This window comes from Bufo gargarizans, chromosome 6 (genome assembly GCF_014858855.1).
Source record: "Bufo gargarizans isolate SCDJY-AF-19 chromosome 6, ASM1485885v1, whole genome shotgun sequence".
In the NCBI taxonomy this organism is placed as follows: domain Eukaryota; kingdom Metazoa; phylum Chordata; class Amphibia; order Anura; family Bufonidae; genus Bufo; species Bufo gargarizans.
Window position 1 is genome coordinate 17,123,802 of NC_058085.1, and position 14,094 is coordinate 17,137,895.

The 14,094-nt window shown below is 42.7% G+C and overlaps 1 long non-coding RNA gene across 1 annotated transcript; it reads right to left on the reverse strand.

The window, feature by feature from the left end:
- Nucleotides 1-9,349: 9,349 nt before the first annotated feature.
- Nucleotides 9,350-9,841, reverse strand: LOC122940517. The gene is made up of 3 exons (XR_006390343.1): nucleotides 9,799-9,841; nucleotides 9,490-9,669; nucleotides 9,350-9,407 (listed from the first exon to the last, which is right to left on the reverse strand). It is a non-coding gene; the product is annotated as an uncharacterized LOC122940517 (long non-coding RNA).
- Nucleotides 9,842-14,094: the final 4,253 nt, after the last annotated feature.

Here is a 14,094-nt window from a genome sequence, read left to right on the forward strand (position 1 = left end):
ACCCTTTGTGTAGCGTGTACTTGTTAGCGGTAGTGAGTTAGTTAGGCGCATGCAGCATAGTGATTAGTGTATAGCGAAGGTATTGTATTGTTGTTGTTATATAAAGGTATAAATAGGCGGAGTCACACTAGACGATTCGCGCCTATTTATGAATATTAATTATCGAATATATTATCGATATTTGCATAAATATTGGTGATTAATATTCCCCCTTTACAGGTACCAATAAAAACGTCAACTCTTCCTGCTAAAAACGAGCCCTTGCACAAGACGATCGGCAGAAAAATGTTAAAAAAATAGGGCGTACAGAAAATGGAGACACAAAAACTATTTCTTTTTTCAAAAATGCTTTATTATGTAAAACTAAAACAAACAGAAAGTAGACATATTTGATATCATTGCATCTGTAAGAACCTGCTCCATAAAAATAGCACATGATCTAACAGATGAATGTTGGTGAAAATAAAAACGGTGCCAAAACATCAATTGTTGGGTTACCTTGCCTCACAAAAAACGTAATATAGAGCAATCATATGTACCCCAAATAGTACCAATAAAACTGGCACCTTATCCCCTAGTTTCCAAAATGGGGTCACTTTTTGGAAGTTTCTACTGTAGGGTGCATCGGGGGGGCTTCAAATGGGACATGGCATCTAAAAACCAGTTCAGCTAAATCTGCCTTCCAAAAACCATATGGCGTTCCTTTCCTTCTGCGCAATGCCGTGTGCCCGTACAGCAGTTTACGACCACATATGGGGTGTTTCTGTAAACTACAGAATCAGGGTAATAAATATTGAGAAAATTCTTAATTGGTAGTTGTATCAAAGAACAATATCACTGGGGCCAACTACCTAAAATATAACTTTTAATCTAAATATCTTAAAAAATACACAAATGGGTCCCTCACGTGGGGACTGATAGACATACAAAAAACATACAGACAGAAAGAGACAATTCAAGGACTAGGTGGAGGAGGCTGTATATGGTGGTACACCAGGGCCAGAACCATATGGGTCCCTAATGTGTCCCTATGGTGTCCCTGCGCTTGTCTCAGCCCAGAGATGCACTCTAATGGTGGGAGCACTCCGTCCCCGTACCTAACCTACCTGTCCTTAAATTGCCCTTATGACATAGCGACCCATATGGATGTCTGGGTCCTGCAACGATACTGTAACAAAATATTTCATCCTAATTGAAGGTCCAGGAGGATCCCTGGATCAAACAATAAGAAAACCACAATTTACATAGATAGTTATAAATTAATGCTCTGAGTCTCGACGCGTTTCCCCTTAATTATACGGTTCATCAGGAGACTGAAAAAGTATATAGACGAATATGTCGCTGCCACAATCCAGCGACTACATAACAATGGTTTAAATGGACCCATGATCACAGTCCAAAAAGTGAAATGAAAAAAACTAAGTTGCTGTAGCACCTCCAGGCGGCACTACACTGCTAGAGAAAAAACATACAGCTATACAGATCAATGCGGGTACTACTGATAATAGTAAAAGTACTTATCCGTTCCTATGGATCCTCTCCAACCAGTGGACCGTGGCCAGGGGTGCTCCAGGGGGCAAACAAGATAAGGCTCCAATTTTTTGGTTACCTTGCCTCACAAAAAACGTAATATAGAGCAATCATATGTACCCCCAAATAGTACCAATAAAACTGGCACCTTATCCCCTAGTTTCCAAAATGGGGTCACTTTTTGGGAGTTTCTACTGTAGGGTGCATCAGGGTGGCTTCAAATGGTACATGGCATCTAAAAACCAGTTCAGCTAAATCTGCCTTCCAAAAACCATATGGCATTCCTTTCCTTCTGCGCAATGCTGTGTGCCCGTACAGCAGTTTACGACTACTTATGGGGTGTTTATGTAAACCGCAGAATCAGGGTAATACATATTGAGTTTTGTTTGGCTGTTTACCCTTGCTTTGTTACTGGAAAAAAAATATTAAAATGTAAAATCTGCCAAAAAAGTTAAATTATGAAATCTCATCTACATTTTCTATTAATTCTTGTGGAACACCTAAAGGGTTAACAAAGTTTGTAAAAATCTGGTTTCGAATACCTTGAGGGGCTTAGTTTCTGAAATGGGGTCATTTTTGGGTGGTTTCTATTATGTAAGCCTCATAAAGCGACTTCAGACCTGAACTAGTCCTTAACCTCCCTGGCGGTATGATTATGTCAGGAATTTTGTTCCAAAAGTGGTACCATTTTTTTGCATGGAAATTTGGTGTTATGTATTGTAGGCCTGCAATTCTTAGTAATTACTTACTTAAACCTGACCAAAGAAGACTCTAGTAGACCTCTCAGATGTGATAAAGTTCGAAAAAATAAAATCATGAGTTATAATCTAATAAATAATATAATTTTATTCAGTAATGTAATAAATAATGAAATTTGTCAAACAAAAGAAAATTCAGTAAACATCCTGGGTGTGGTAAATTTTGAAACATGGGACTGCACATAGACCAACGTCACAATCAGGGCAATGGAACCTGGTTTCCTTTCGGATTTTTTTTCCATTTCCATCTCGCTTTGAGCAGCAAACTACACACATCCTTGTAGGTGCTGCCTTTTTTGCGCTTGGCGGGATGTAATCCATAAAGTGACGACCAGTCAGCCTCTCTGGGTTTACAACGTCAACAGCGCGACGTCCAGATCTGTTCACGGCCACTGATGGCGTTTGGTAGTTCACAAAAATCTGCTCCGCCACCTTCCAGATGAAGTCAGAGTGAACAAGAGGCTTGTCGCTCTTTCCTTTGTACAGTATATAGGCATTCCACAGACATTGTTCCAGGAGATGCCTGAATATTTTTTTGTAGTATTTTTTTTGTTGCTTCCGCATAGCTGGATAGAATGTCATCGCCTGATCGGCTCTATCGACTCCTCCCATGGTGTTATTATAGTCGATCACAAGTTGTGGCTTTATGACATCTTTCCCACCTCTTGTGTGGACCGTGGTAGTGGAGGTGTTATGTACTGTACTCATTAGGCACACGTCTTTTTTGTCACGCCAACGCATTGCCATCATCTTTCCTTTCTGCCAGGCCACCATTTCTCCTGTTTTCAGTTTTTTTTTGGAAAACATACATGGCAGGCCACGTCGGTTGGCCCTAACGGTTCCATATCCGTCAGTCTTGTTTTTTAGTAGAAACTCGTACAGCTCAGGCGACGTGTAAAAGTTGTCTGTTGTAACACAATACCCCTGATTGAGCAATGGTTCAAGCAGTGAAAGGACTGATGACGTTGCCATCCCATAGCCGCTGTACCTGGGGTTGAATTGTGTTCCTTTGCCGGTGTATATGATAGAATTCCATATATAGCCAGTTGTAGACTCGCAGAGCATATAGGATTTTATTCCAAACCGCGCTCTCTTGGATGCGATGTATTGAATCCAGCTGAGGCGTCCTTTGTAAGCCATCAGACTTTCATCAATGCTGATGTCTCTGTCTGGCACATAGGCCTGCTGGAAATTTGTTATGATCATTTGGAATACTTCCCAGATCTTCTTCAGTTTTGGCGCTGGATGTGTGGCTTCGTCAAATTCCTCATTGTTGGTGAAGTGTAAATTCTTCATTATGAGGGAAAATCGGTACTCGGACATGATGGTGCCAAAAAATGGGGTTGCCAGCAATTTATTGGTAGTCCAGTACCATTTCTGCAGGGGTTTCCCCACCACCCCCTGAAGAAGTATTAGCCCCAGAAATTTCCATATGTCCTCCTTACTCACCAGTTCCCATTTTCTGGTTCTGGAAAACTTGCTGTGCAGAGTAGTGGATTGCTGCTCTTTGTAGCGGTTTGTCTCCGTGACAATCTTTTCAATGATGTCATCAGTCAGAAATAATTTTAGGTACGCCAAAGGATCATTGTGATCAACGTCTACCTTCATCCCAGGCGATCCTGTAAACGGGAATCTTGGCGGTGGTACTGCATCCATACCGCAATCAATAGGGCACCAAGAGCGCACCTCACTGAGCTCAAGTGCAGATTCGTCGCTGTCGCCACTTCTCTGGTCAGGTTCAGAGTCGGATGATGAATCTTTCAACGAATCGCTATCGCTGTCGCTCAATTCTGCGAGGGGCTCTGTGTCGCTGTCGCTGTCACTTATCTGATCCAAACCCGCTTTGGTGATGCTAAAGTGACGCTTTGATGCCATGGTAAAAAATATATATTTTTTTTATTTATTTTTTTTGCTTAGAAAAAACAGCCAGGGCAGTCAGGGCAGTGTAGAATGATCAGATCAAATCTGTCAAATCTGAGGTGATAGTGTAATCTGACAGGATTGTATCACCTAACTTTATGTCTGTGTTTGACTTATATACAATGTATTTTTTTTGAATCTCCCGCCCAGTTCCGCCTCTGTGAGGCGCTGCGGCTCACAGAGGCGGAACCAGGAAGAGAGATGAGACATCCGCCGGGGCTCTCACCGGCGATCACAGCGGGGAACATCGCTGGATCGCCGGGATTAGGTAAGGACACACACGGTTCCCTCTGCAATCTACCCCGAGCGTGACTCGGGGTTACCGCTTCTGGCAGCGAAAATTAACCCCGAATCACGCTCGGGAATACCGTCAGGGAGGTTAAAAAGTGGGTTTTGGAAATTTTCTGAAAAATTTCAAGATTTGCTTCTAAACTTCTAAGGCTACTTTCACACTTGCGCTTGATCGGATCCGTTCTGAACGGATCCGATCATATTAATGCAGACGGAGGCTCCGTTCAGTACGGATCCGTCTGCATTAATAACTTAGAAAAATTTAGTGCGCAAGATGCCTGAGCGGATCCGTTCAGACTTTCAATGTAAAGTCAATGGGGGACGGATCCGCTTGAAGATTGAGCCATATGGTGTCATCTTCAAGCGGATCCGTTCCCATTGACTTACATTGTAAGTCTGAACGGATCCGCTCGCCTCCGCACGGCCAGGCGGACAGCTGAACGCTGCAAGCAGCGTTCAGCTGTCCGCCTGGCTGTGCGGAGGCGAGCGGAGCGGAGGCTAAACGCCGCCAGACTGATGCAGTCTGAGCGGATCCGCTCCATTCAGACTGCATCAGGGCTGGACGGAAGCGTTCGGGTCCGCTCGTGAGCCCCTTCAAACGGAGCTCACGAGCGGACCGACGAACGCTAGTGTGAAACTAGCCTAAGCCTTCTAAAACAAAATGCAATTTTCTAAATGATCCAAACATAAAGTAGACATATGGGAAATGTAAAGTAATAACTATTATATGAGGTATCACTATCTGTTATAAAAGTAGAGACATTGAAATTTGAAAATTAGCGAATTTTTCTAAATGTTTGGTAAATTTGGGATTTTTTTCACAAATAAAAGGTAAAATATATTGACTCAAATATATGACTATCATGAAGTACAATGTGTCACGAGAAAACAATCTCAGAATGGCTTGGATTAGTAAAAGTGTTCTACAGCTATTACCACATAAAGTGACATGTCAGATTTGCAAAAAATGGCCTGGGCAGAAGAGCGAAAACTGGCCCGGGGAAGAAGGGGTTAAAGAAAGTGGTACAATTAAATGTCTCTCCACTTCTACAAGGTTCAGACTCTAAACCTTTGCTCTTCATGTGTAATGGATAATGTAGAGATGAGATCTTCAGCAGCATGATATGTTTAGGGACATACAGAAGACAAGGAGGAGTAGCTGGTGGGGAGGGAGCTCTCCAGAGGGATCTGATAAATGATGCTGTAATCTTGTAGATCACAGGATATCAGCCACACAGGAGAGAGACAGCAAGCCTCAGACTGGAGGTCAGACTAGAGATCACATGACCAGGTGTCCATAATCAAAGGTTCAAAATATATGGATGCATCTGAGCAGCTAGAAAATTGTTGGCGAGTTAGAATTATATGTGCTGCTGAAAATAATCCTATATAGCTTTTCCAATAATCAACTTCCAATATTATCAGGGGCGTAGCTGTAAGGCAGGGGTGGAGAACCTCTGGCCTGCGGGACCATTTCATGTTACCCCCTACCAGTACATTCTGTGAAAATGCTAATGACTACTCCCATTACGGAAGCGGTCATTAGCATGCGGGAGGCACAGGAAGGAGAGAACAGCGCATTGCTAGCTGTACTCACCTTCCCTGGTCTTCTTCCGGCCCCACGCTGTGCCCTAACACATACATTGTCAGGACGTAGAGCATGTAGATGCGCACTATGACCTGACTCTGTGCGCTGTCAGGTCACAGTACATTGTGGCGGGAAGGTAAGTGAATCTGCCAACCATCCGGAGCTGGAGAGGCAAGTTTATTTTTTTATTTATTTTAAATGTCTGATCTGAGGTCTGATTGGGGTCTGAACTGAGGCTGGGAAGGGATATTGGTAGGGACATTTGCGAAGAAGATTGCAGGGACAGTGGCAGGGAGAGTGAAAGCTGGGTGAACCCCTCTCTGGACCCATCTGGGTTAAGCTTGGCTGCCAATAATGCCAAATAACTAAATATATAACATTCTCAACTTAAAAATTACACTGCTATATGTGGTCAAAATGGCGCCTGTACTATTTGTAATATATAGCACAGGCACCAATTTGTGCTGCAAATATACAGCCTTCTAGATTTTTTTAATTGAAGCTCCATTTCTGTAACTTACCCCTAAGTCACTTATATCTTTGACCAAATATAGCCGTCAAATTTTTAAGTTAAGAATTTTGTATGGCCCACCAACGATGTTACAAATATCCAAATGGCCCTCGGCAGTAAAAAGGTTCCCCACCCCTGCTGTAAGGGGTGCAGTCGCTACTGGGCCTAGGAGCCTGAGGGGGCCCAAAGACCCTTGTGCCACATAAGAAGACACCGGTACTATACAACGTTTATGCAGGTCAAGTTATATCTCTGGATGGAGGGAAAGGGTAAAGTCAAGAATTTGGCTTGGGGAAGGGGATGCCGTTTCAATTTTCACCTCAGGCAGCACGAAGGCTATTTGCTTGACTGCCCCTGGCCAAAAAGCACTGAGGGAAGGGCTGGAACTCTTGCACCAGGGCACATGAGCCTTTAGCTACACCCCTGAATATTATATTATACTCTATGCAAGTAAGAAGGATGACTTGCATCTACATGTGCTAGAATAGAATCCGTGGTATGATCTTGGTACTGCCATTCTGACAGTAAGGAGACACCAGGAGACTGCACCCTAGACTACAAAACCTTTGAATATAATGATGCATTTATCTCCTGATGTTCATGTTCAAGCTGACAATCCAAACACAACTTTGGTTGACCATTTGTAGTATTGCAAGGTCCCGGCCTAAGACCTCTCAGAAAACTGTTGTGCCAATCTTGTGCGACCACAAAAGATCTGCAGCAGTTGACAGAGGAGGCCATCTTAAAAGTCTATACAGGCAGAAAACAGTGGGAAGATCCAAACATGTAACGTCTATGGTCAGCTGTAATCCTGCCATCGCCATCTTTCTCATTATACAAGGATAAATCATATAATACTGGTGGATAAAACAAGACTGAAGACAAGATCTTCACAGCCTTCTACAGATCATAGGGGACATTTCATGAGACCTTATCTCCATCTACCTGATCATCCTGTGGGACATTGTGACGTTCTTCTGACCCATTCTGTAGAAGAAGAGGACTGGGACATCTCTCCGGTGTTGTTATCTCTTCCTTAACTGTAGGAAACACATCCAGTAACTGAATTCATTCCTCACATACAGATAATGAGAGAACGTGTATATTTAGTCATGTCTATTACCTGGTGATGTGAGGGGCCGGTGATCCTCCATCATGATGTCCTTATATCCATCTATCTGATCATCTAGTGGGACATAGTAACGTTCTTCTGAATTATCCTGTGAAAGAAGAGGACTGGGACATCTCTCGGGTGTTGTTTTCTCTTCCTTAACTGTAGGTGTTGCAGAATCAGGATTAGATTGGATGATCAGCCATGTTGTCTTAGGTATACATCTTGGGGCACATTTATTAAGACCTGTGTTTTAGGCACAGGTCTTAAAGTCCTAAGCTGGCGGTGGTTCCGCCAAAGTTATTAAGAGGCGCAGGCCTCTCCACAACTTCAGGGCTTCCAGCACCAGTTCTATATGTAAGACAGCTTCCAAGTTATCTTACATTTAGACCCTTTTCTACACCTGAAACATTTGTAGAGAATGGTAAATGAGACAGGCCTGCCGGCCCGTTCCCTTCCCACTGCACAACGACAATTGTAGACCTGCCGCCACCCATTGCACCGACATCTGCACCTGAAATACATCTAATTTAGGCTTATTTCAGAATAGTAAAGGACCCCCTTGTGTTTACACCTCAAAAAGGAGCTTAGCTAAAGAGTTAATCACCATTTTGAAGTGAATGCTGAGTACTTTTAGTACTAACTACTTTAGTTAAGATATTAGAGGCTTTTAAGTAATCAATTAAATATGTTATGATGGAATGGTGACCTTTAGAAAGTAGATAATATGTGCACTAGAAGTAGAAGCCTTGGCCAAGATAGCCAAATACATTTATTAAAACTAATCAATTGCATCTTTATGATCAGGATCGATCCTTGGTGTTGGACCGGTGATAAATGAAAGAGCCGATTTTGGCTTTATGGACCATGGGGCTCTTTGGAAAGAACAATGGAGATTGGTACTTGAATTGGAGAGGATTAATGGAAGGCCCCAGGAACAAATTATTTATGCAACAAGAGATCGTGATAAGGAACTTTTATCCAATTAGCAGTTGTTGTCGGTGTAACTTGTGTAGATCTATGGTTACGTATGATAATGATGGAATCTGTGTGTAAAACACTGAAGTCTACGTACAGCCACACACTGCGGAAAACTGGAATTAAAATATGAATTATTCCTTTGTTCTCTGAGATATAAAGGACGGTGTCCAGGACTTAGAACAGAGCGCTGCCTTTTACTGTAATTTACTTCCATTTACCTCTTGTGCCATAATCTGACAACATTTTACATTAATTTCAAGTCTTGCTGATCTTCAGATTTCCATCAGAGATTTTAAGCCAAAACCAGGCGAGACTCTAAACACAGAACAGGTACAGATTTTCCCCTATACCTTATGTCTGTGGAGGCTCAAATCCTGGTTCCGGCTCACAATCACTGATGGAAATCACTGACAAAACACTGATGTGTGAATGAGGCTTAAATCTTTCCTGAAAGAATATTTTGAGGAAGAAGTTGCTTCAAGCAGTTTTGTGTTGTTGTGGCCAATTTCCAACAGTAGGAAACATCCAGTGACTGAACTCATCCCTTACATACAGATAATGAGAGGACGTGTGTATTTAGTCATGTCTATTACCTGGTGATGTGAGAGGCCGGTGATCCTCCATCATGACATACTTGTACTGATCTTTGTGTCCTTCTAAATACTCCCACTCCTCCATGGAGAAATAGACGGTAACATCCTGACACCTTATAGGAACCTGACAACACAATGATACAGTCATCACCCAGATCCCTTCATAGTGTTCCTGTATAATGTCCCAGCATTCCCAGCAGTGTCACCTCTCCAGTCAGCAGCTCAATCATCTTGTTGGCGAGTTCTAGGATCTTCTCTCTATTGATTTCCTCATACATCAGGGGGCGAGATGGAGGCCCCATGATTGGGCTCAGGGTTCCTCCCCATCCTTCAGACACAGGGTCCTGACAGCGCTCACTAGAGGTCTTCTTTACTACTGTGTAGTCCTAGTTATGGAGAGACACAGTAATAACTATCACTCCATACATCTCCAGAGTCCCTCATCTCTCCAGTCATGTCCATCTGTTAGTAACATAGATAAGAGGATGTAATGTGACATCATCAGAATCTCTCACCTCTCCAGTAAGCCAGAAGAGGATCTCTAGGGTGAGATTTATTATACTCTCCGCCATCTTGTCCCTGTCCATTCTTGTCGGGTCAATCAGGAGAAGGATCTTATATAGAAGATCTCCACTGAGCGGATCCTATATTGTAGGAACCTGAATGGAAAGAAGATGAGACGATGTAAAATCCCATGTAAAATACAATAAGTGGAGATAAGAGGAGACATCGGGGGAGATAATAAAGTGTAGATGTTGTAGTCTCTCTTTTTATATGGATTGAAACGTGTGTGAGGTCAAGGCAGTTTCATGATATGTCATAAAATCCAATATATATAAAATACAAAATATACAGTAAGTTGATCAACAAGTCATAAAACTGGGAATAAAAAAATATAGAATAAAATAGACACATGTAGTGTAAAAGGGCTAATGTGATCTTCATTCCAGGGTGTTGGTTCGCTCTGCAGGTCTGTCTTCATTTTATTCTATGTTTTTTTTTATTCTCAGTTTTATGATTTGTTTATCAATTATGTTTAGTATTTTCTATATTTTGGATTTTATAATCTAGATCATTTCTATGTTTTATTTGTTGGTTTATAGAACAACTGAAGAAACCGCAGGGTGTGCATTGTGAATGACTAGAACACTACAAAAACAGCCTGACCCGGTCCGGCCCAGGTTCTGGTATCAGCACAGCTCCGGATAAGGAGCGATTGGTCCCTCATTTTTATACTATTACAACCACTGAGGAAGAAAACGTGCAGTTTGGAAATGCGTCTGGTGTAACTGCGGTATTAATCCATCGAGTGCAATTGCGGCACCAACCTATTGAGAGGAATAAACGTATCCTTCATACCATTCCGGACACTGAAGCAGCAGAAGTCGGCGTTCCCTCTTCCTTAGGTGCTGCAGCCTCTGGTGTGTATATGTAATGACAGATTGTGTGACACTTACAGGGAGTGCAGAATTATTAGGCAAATGAGTATTTTGACCACATCATCCTCTTTATGCATGTTGTCTTACTCCAAGCTGTATAGGCTCGAAAGCCTACTACCAATTAAGCATATTAGGTGATGTGCATCTCTGTAATGAGAAGGGGTGTGGTCTAATGACATCAACACCCTATATCAGGTGTGCATAATTATTAGGCAACTTCCTTTCCTTTGGCAAAATGGGTCAAAAGAAGGACTTGACAGGCTCAGAAAAGTCAAAAATAGTGAGATATCTTGCAGAGGGATGCAGCACTCTTAAAATTGCAAAGCTTCTGAAGCGTGATCATCGAACAATCAAGCGTTTCATTCAAAATAGTCAACAGGGTCGCAAGAAGCGTGTGGAAAAACCAAGGCGCAAAATAACTGCCCGTGAACTGAGAAAAGTCAAGCGTGCAGCTGCCAAGATGCCACTTGCCACCAGTTTGGCCATATTTCAGAGCTGCAACATCACTGGAGTGCCCAAAAGCACAAGGTGTGCAATACTCAGAGACATGGCCAAGGTAAGAAAGGCTGAAAGACGACCACCACTGAACAAGACACACAAGCTGAAACGTCAAGACTGGGCCAAGAAATATCTCAAGACTGATTTTTCTAAGGTTTTATGGACTGATGAAATGAGAGTGAGTCTTGATGGGCCAGATGGATGGGCCCGTGGCTGGATTGGTAAAGGGCAGAGAGCTCCAGTCCGACTCAGACGCCAGCAAGGTGGAGGTGGAGTACTGGTTTGGGCTGGTATCATCAAAGATGAGCTTGTGGGGCCTTTTCGGGTTGAGGATGGAGTAGGGCTCAACTCCCAGTCCTACTGCCAGTTTCTGGAAGACACCTTCTTCAAGCAGTGGTACAGGAAGAAGTCTGCATCCTTCAAGAAAAACATGATTTTCATGCAGGACAATGCTCCATCACACGCGTCCAAGTACTCCACAGCGTGGCTGGCAAGAAAGGGTATAAAAGAAGAAAATCTAATGACATGGCCTCCTTGTTCACCTGATCTGAACCCCATTGAGAACATGTGGTCCATCATCAAATGTGAGATTTACAAGGAGGGAAAACAGTACACCTCTCTGAACAGTGTCTGGGAGGCTGTGGTTGCTGCTGCACGCAATGTTGATGGTGAACAGATCAAAATACTGACAGAATCCATGGATGGCAGGCTTTTGAGTGTCCTTGCAAAGAAAGGTGGCTATATTGGTCACTGATTTGTTTTTGTTTTGTTTTTGAATGTCAGAAATGTATATTTGTGAATGTTGAGATGTTATATTGGTTTCACTGGTAAAAATAAATAATTGAAATGGGTATATATTTGTTTTTTGTTAAGTTGCCTAATAATTATGCACAGTAATAGTCACCTGCACACACAGATATTCCCCTAAAATAGCTAAAACTAAAAACAAACTAAAAACTACTTCCAAAAATATTCAGCTTTGATATTAATGAGTTTTTTTGGGTTCATTGAGAACATGGTTGTTGTTCAATAATAAAATTAATCCTCAAAAATACAACTTGCCTAATAATTCTGCACTCCCTGTAGATTGCACACAGGTGACATCATCTCACTAATTCTGTGACTTGTGAAGGTAATTGGTTGCACCAGAGCTTTTTATGGGCTTCCTAACAAAGGGGGTGAATACATACGCACATGGCAAGTTTCTGTTTTCTATTTCTAAACAATAGTTTTATTTATATATTTTTCTCCTTTCACTTCCCCGACACTGGAGACCTGCGCACTTCTTCTCCGTTATTAGTAATTCTCTATTTATTAATAGCTTTTTGGTGCCCGTTATATCATATATGAGCAGAATTACCGGCTTCACACGCCCCCCCCCCCCCCAAAAAAAAACTGTGTCACCCACAGCGCCCCTGGGGTACCTCAGGGGTCAGTATTGGGCCCTATTCTCTTTAATATAACTATTAATGATCTTGTAGAAGGCTTGCACAGTAAAATATACATTTTCACAGATGACACTAAACTGTGTAAATTAAATTAACACTGATGAGGACAGTATACTACTACAGAGGGATCTGGATAGATTGGAGGCTTGGGCAGAGAAGTGGCATATGAGGTTTAACACTGACAAATGTAAGATTATGCACATGGGAAGGAATAATGCAAGTCACCCGTACATACTAAATGGTAAAACACTCGGTAACACTGACATGGTTAATAAACAGTAAACTAAGCTGTAAAAAAAACAGTGTCAGGCAATAAGATAATGGGTTGCATCAGAAGGGGCCTAGATGCCCGTGATAAGAACATAGTCCTACCACTTTACAAGCCACTAGTCAGACCACACATGGAGTACTGTGTACAGTTCTGGGCTCCTGTGAACAAGGCAGACATAGCAGAGCTGGAGAGGGTTCAGAGGAGGGCAACTAAAGTAATAACTACAATGGGGGGACAACAGTACCCTGAAAGATTATCAACATTAGGGTTATTCACTTTAGAAAAAAGGCAACTGAGGGGAGATCTAATAACTATGTATAAATATATCAGGGGTCAGTACAGAGATCTCTCCCATCATCTATTTATCCCCAGGACTGTGACTGTGACGAGGGGACATCCTCTGCGTCTGGAGGAAAGAAGGTTTGTACACAAACATAGAAGAGGATTCTTTACGGTAAGAGCAGCGAGACTATGGAACTCTCTGCCTGAGGAGGTGGTGATGGTGAGTACAATAAAGGAATTCAAGAGGGGCCTGGATGTATTTCTGGAGTGTAATAATATTACAGGCTATAGCTACTAGAGAGGGGTTGTTGATCCAGGGAGTTATTCTGATTGCCTGATTGGAGTCGGGAAGGAATTTTTTATTCCACTAAAGTGGGGAAAATTGGCTTCTACCTCACAGTTTTTTTTTTTGCCTTCCCCTGGATCAACTTGCAGGATGACAGGCCGAACTGGATGGACAAATGTCTTTTTTCGGCCTTATGTACTATGTTAAAACACCCACAGCGCCCCCAAAACAGTGTCACCCGCAGCGCCCCCATAACAGTAACATCCGCAGCGCCCCCCATAACAGTAACATCCGCAGCGCCCCCATAACAGTGACATCCGCAGCACTCCCCCCCATAACAGTGACATCCGCAGCGCCCCCCCATAACAGTGACATTCGCAGCGCCCCCCCCCATAACAGTGACAGCCGCAGCGCCCCCCATAACAGTGACATCCACAGCGCCCCCATAACAGTGATATCCACGGTGTTAAATGAATTTAGCCACTGATCTCACACTGCCAACACACAGAGGGTGATGCCCCACATCATATACATTTTAGTTCAGCCCGGCCCAAATTCATTTAACCCTTTAAAAACACCAGTTACTT